We start from the raw sequence: 6,000 nt of genomic DNA, 5'->3' as shown, positions 1-6,000 counted from the left end.
GCATCACACAGGTGCCTACTGACACCTTCCTGGGGTCTGGGCTGGGGGACAGGCGGTTGGGGCAGTTGGCAAGAAAGGAGATGTTAGAGAAAGATGCTCCCTGACCCACATCAGCTGTTAGAAACCTCCCTCGCCCCCAGGACTTCTGAGGTTTTCCTGAGTCTGTTGGCAGATTTGATCTCACACAGTATTCTTGGAATCTGAAAAACGCATCTTTCCCATTCTTGTCCCTCCTGAGTCACCGGCTCACCTCAGCAGGATGTCACTCCCTTCAGAAAGGCTTCCCTCTCTTGTCCCCAAGTGGGATGGTGGACCCCCTTATGAGACCCCTTGCTCCCTTGTTACCTTGTTTTCAGTCCATTCCTGGGATTGCTCAAACTGCATTTTTTTAAAAATTGAAGTAAAGTTGCTGTACAATATTATACAAGTTACAGGTGTACAATGCAGTAATTCACATTTTTTAAAGATTATAATCCATTTATATTTATTATAAAATACTGGCTCTATTCCTGGCGCTGTGTAATATATCCTTACAGCTTATCTTATACAAAATGCTTCGTACCGCTTAATCCCCTACACCTATATTGCTTCTTCTGCCCCGCTTGTAACCACTAGATTGTTCTAGACATCTCTGAGTCTGCTTCTTTTTTGTTATATTCACTAGCGTTTTGCATTTTTTAGATTCCACATATAAGTGACATGACACAGCAATTGTCTTTCTCTGCCTGACTTATTTCACATATCATAATGCCCTCCAAGTCTACTTATTTGCTGCAAATGGCAAAATTTCATTCTCTTTTATAGTTGAGTTAGTATTCCATCCATATATATACACCAAATCTTCTTTTTCCATTCATTTGTTGATGGAAAGTTTGCTCCCATGCCTTATCTATTATAAATAATGCAGCGATGAACACTAAGTGCATGGTTCTTTTCAAATTAGTGTTTGGGGTTTTTTGGATATATACACAGGAGTGGAATTGCTGGGTCATAAGGTAATTTTGGTTTTAGTTTTTTAAGAGAACTCCATGCTATTTTCCACAGTGGCTGCACAGTTTACGTCTCCACCAGCTGGTCTCATACTGTATTATAGCAGCTTTTCCTCTTTCGTCTCTTACAAGAGGGTGTAAATTTCCTAAGTTTCTTACAGGAGGCTGTAAGTTTCCTGAGGGCAAAGACTGTCTTGTGCATCCCTATGGCCCCCAAACAGGCACACAGCCTAGCACAGAGCAGATGGTAAATAGAAATTGACTGACCTGAGCCCTCCTGTTATGGGGTTGATGCGTGCCCCCACCCCCACCCCACCCCAGGAGGCATGTTGAACCCTTAAGCCCCAGAACCTCAGAATGTGACCTTATTTGGCAATAGGATTATTGTAGAGGTGATTAGTTAAGATGAGGCCACACCAAAGTAGACGGATTCCCTAATCCGATATGACTGGTGTCCTTATAAGGGGAAGGAAAATTGGCCACAGACACAGAGGGGAGATGGCCATGAGGAGACGCAGAGATTCAGAGAGAAGGACAAGTAAAGATGCCTACAGGGAATGAATGCAGAAGATTGCCAGCCATCAGCAGAGGTGGGAGTGAGGCCTGGACAGTTCCCCCCGAGAGAACAGGAGAAAGCAAGGCGGCGCCGACACCTTGACTTCAGACGTCTGGTCTCCAGAGTGTGAGAAAGAAGTTTCTGTTGCTCTCAGCCACCCAGCCTCTGGTACTTTGTTGTGGCAGCCCTTGGAAACGGTTGCTCTCCCCTCCACCCACCTCCTCTCCAAACCCCTGTACTTCCCCTGAAGCACAGCGTGGTCTCTGAAAGACTTCACTTCTTAACCCTTGTCTGCTCCTTGGGGACTATTCCTCAGTCCTTCCTGTTCCCTAATGTGGGCTGAGAAAAAAGCAAAGGAGATTGGTATCCATCAACCACTGTTTCATACAAATACTGGTTTGGTTTTTAACATACAGCCTTCCAACTGGCCTTGAGGATGCTATAAGAAATCTCACAATAACTTTTTTCCAAAGATCTAAGAATCTGCCTGCCAATGCAGGAGACATAAGTTGGATCCCTGGGTTGGGAAGATCCTCTGGTTGAGGGCAGGGCAACCCACTCCAGTATTCTTGCCTGGGAAATCCCATGGACAGAGGAGCCTGAGGGGTAACAGACCATGGGGCCACAAATAGTGAGACACAATTGAGCCACTAAACAACAACAAGAGAAGTGTTTGGTGTCCAGCAGCAGGAGCCAGTGCACGTGTCTGAGCACCAGGACCCGGGGGCCGGGTCCTCCCTCTTCACCTCCCAGGAGCATTTCCCAGTCTCCCAGGGCACACTGGCGCCAGGCAGCCAGAGCCCCCAGTGCTGAGATGACAGGAAGCCGGGTGGCAGAATCTGTCCTCCACCCCACAAAAGACAGGAAATCCAGAGCTGAAGGTTGAAAATCTGACCTCAGCTCACCCCTGCATTGTGTCGGCCCGGAATGAAAGAATGGGCTGCACAAAGGCCTCTAAAGAAAGTGATTAGAGCCTGTCCCCCGGGGCGAGGCAGAGAGAGACACCAGCCCAGCCCCACCACCCTAGCTCCACAGGCCGGGTGGACCAGCGCACAGCTCCCAGGACGAGGACAGACTCTGAGTCCCTGCGAAGGGGTACACCCAAGGCTCCCCCAGAGAGTGAATTCCCCGGGGCTGCTTCTAACCAACCAGACTCCTGGAGCACAAAGGCCAGTGTTTAAAATAAGTGTTAGTGCATGCTCAATTGTGTCTGATTCTTTACAACCCCAGGGACTATAGCCCACTAGGCTCCTCTGTCCATGGGATTTCGCAGGCAAGAATACCGGAGTGGGTAGCCATTCCCTTCTCCAGGGGATCTCCCCAATTCAGGAATTGAACCAGGGTCTCCTACATTGCAGGCGGATTCTTCACCATTTGAGCTAAGCTATTGGGTAACAATAACCTCTTCCATTCCTGTGATGCTTTGCATCACCCTGAGGTCCTTTATTTCATTTAATCCTCCTTGCAATCAGTAAGGTTAGAATGATTGCTCCCTGTTACAGACGAGGTCATAACTCCTGAGAGCTCAAATGACCCCCAGCTCAGAGGAGAGGAAGAATAAGCTGAAAGCATCCTCCCCACGTGCACACATGCGCTCACACACACACACACGTGCCCCAGAGGCTCCAAGCTTGGTGCCAAGATGGAGGGCAGATCTGGAACAGTGGAGGACTGGGCGAGTGAGGGGTGGCAGGGGAATCGATCTTCAGGACTGGCCATGTCTGTTCAGGGTTTTCCTGGAGTCTCTTACCTAAATGGACTAGATGATTTGTTTCCTTTTTTTTAATGATAAAAAATCATTCTTCACCATCATTAAATATTTATTATGGGCCTTTTCACTGTATTAACTCATTTAGTGAAGGTGAAAGTTGTTCAGTTGTTTGACTCTGCGATCCCATGGACTGTAACCCACCAGGTTCCTCTGTCTGTGGAATTCTCCAGGCAAGAAGACTAGAGTGGGTAGCCATTCCTTTCTCCAGGGCCCCTTCCCAACCCAGGGATCGAATCCCAGTCTCCTGCATTGCAGGTGGCTCTTTTTTTTTTACCACCTGAGCCACCAGGGAAGCCTCAAACTCCAGCGGAGCAGGACTCAGTGAGAACCAGAGGGGCTAGAAACCTGCATCCCCTCCCCAGCTCTGCCAACACCTTTCCTGGGCTTGACCTCAGTTTCTCCACCTGTCATATGGGAATCACCTCTACCCAGCTCAGAGGTGATTAGATTCCTCTGTCTGTGGAATTCTCTAGGCAAGCATACTGGAGTGGGTAGCCTTTCCCTTCTCCAGGGGATCTTCCTGACCCAGGGATCGAACCCGGGTCTCTTGAATCTCCTGTACTGCACCACTGTGCCACCTGGGAAGTCCCATATTAACTCATTTACTCCTCACAAGAAAACCAAAGTGCTAGATACTATTTTTATTTCTATTTTCCCAGCGTGGAAACTGAGGCTTGCAGAGATGAATAATAGGCTCAGCGTTAAAAAGGAATCCGGAAAACACACCCAGGTGTTCTCACCCAAGAACCTATGCTCTCAATCCGAGATGTTAAACTGGCCCTCACATGGAGGATGGTGTCCGAGTCACATCTTCTCATTGTAGCTGTAAAGACTATTGCACCCAGAGCCACACAGCGGAGGCAATCTGGGCAAAACTTGAAAGAACAATGTTTCATTTCTGTCCCGCAAATAACAGTCACTAGGACATGTTTCCTGAGTTCCAGAAGCTCACAGTCCATTGGGGAGGAGACAGTGTGAACAGAATGACAAAGCTCTGTGACAGCAGGCATTCTCTCATGGGGGCCTGAGTGATCACCGTGCCAGGAAAAGGGCAGGCTGCCTGAAGGAGTTGCAAGGGGCAGAACAGCAAGGAACTTGTGAGCCAAGCATCCAGGCAAGCTGATGATCAGCAAGGGGGCTGATGGAGGTGGAGAAGGGCCACCACAGAGAGGCCCTGGCACCTCCCTGGAGCTCCTGGCCATGGATGAGATGACCAGCCTTGCAGTGAAAAGTAGAAGTGAAAAAGTTGCTCGGTTGTGCTCGACTCTTTGTGACCCCATGCACTATACAGTCCATGGAATTCTTCAGGCCAGAATACTGGAATGGGTAGCCTTTCCCTTCTCCAGGACATCTTCCCAAGCCAGGGATCAAACGCAGGTCTCCCGCATAGCAGGCAGATTCTTTACCAACTGAGCCACAGTGGAAGCATGAGCTGTCTAGGGCCTCTGTGTGAAAGATCAGACAGCTGATTAAAGGTTCCTGTGTACTTGGCCTGAGCCCCTTCCACCTAGTGCCCCCTTCAGATCCAGGCACTTAGTCCTACCCTAGTCACACTCCTCCTCACAGGGCCCAAGGGGACATGCCCGCTAGATGCAGGAAGAAGCTGGTGATGTGAGGTAAAAGGGGCAAGCTAAGACAGGGCCCCTATTGGTGCTCTTGGTCAAGCCTGACAAATGCCTCCCTTTGCTGGATGGCACTGCAACACATTCAAGCAGTCAGGAGAAAGCAATTCGTTTCCCAAGGATACGGCCCAGGTCTCTACCAATTTCTCCTTTTATGTCTGCTAACACTTGCCTTATATATTGAGGTGCTCCTACATTGAATGCATGTATTTTTTATAATCATTATATCTTTTTAAATTGATCCCTTGATCATTATGTACTGTCCTTCTTTGTCTCTTGTAACAGCCTTTATTTTAAAATCTGTTTTGTCTGATATGAGTTTTGCTACCCTAGTTTTTATTTCTTATTTGGCTTAGCTGCATGGCTTGCAGGATCTTAATTCCCCAGCCAGGGACTGCAGCCAGGCCCCTCAGTGAAAGTGCCCAGTGCTGACTACTGGACCATCAGGGAATTCCCCTACTCCAGCTTTCTTTTGATCTCCATTTGCATGGAATACCTTTTCCGATCTCCTTACTTTCAGTCTGTGTGTGCCTCTAGATCTGAAATGGAAAGACAGGGCTCCCACACTCTGCCCTCAGCAGTCCCCAGAGCCACTGGGAGATACTGCACAATCCCTGGAGCCTCTAACGGTTCATGCTTGAGGCTCTGGGCTGCTCTGTCTGTGCCCCCTTGTTCACACCCCCAGCTCTGCTCTAGTGAACACGCCTGTGCTTCCTGCCGTGAAGCCTAGGCTCTATCTTCTTACCTTGGTTCTCATTCCTTGTTGGACCTTGGAAATACCTGGAAAGCCCTTGAAAATCTTCAGCATCAGGAATCCGCTGGCGATCCAGTGGTTAGGACTCCACACTTTCACTGCAGATGGTGCAAGCTCAATCCTTGGTCAGGGAACTAACATCACGTAAGCCAAGTGGCGTGACTGAAATATATATAGATATATAAAATGTATATGTAATATAGAATCTTCAGCATCATGTGGACTTAGTGAATCCAGAGATCAAAAAGACTGTGACTCTTCTCTAGGAGTTTCACAGATAGCAAAAGACACATATTTTCATTGGGATA

The sequence above is a fragment of the Capricornis sumatraensis genome, chromosome 1 (genome assembly GCF_032405125.1).
Source record: "Capricornis sumatraensis isolate serow.1 chromosome 1, serow.2, whole genome shotgun sequence".
Lineage (NCBI taxonomy): Eukaryota > Metazoa > Chordata > Mammalia > Artiodactyla > Bovidae > Capricornis > Capricornis sumatraensis.
The sequence above is the reverse complement of the archived record's forward strand: the minus strand, read 5'-3'. Positions refer to the sequence as shown.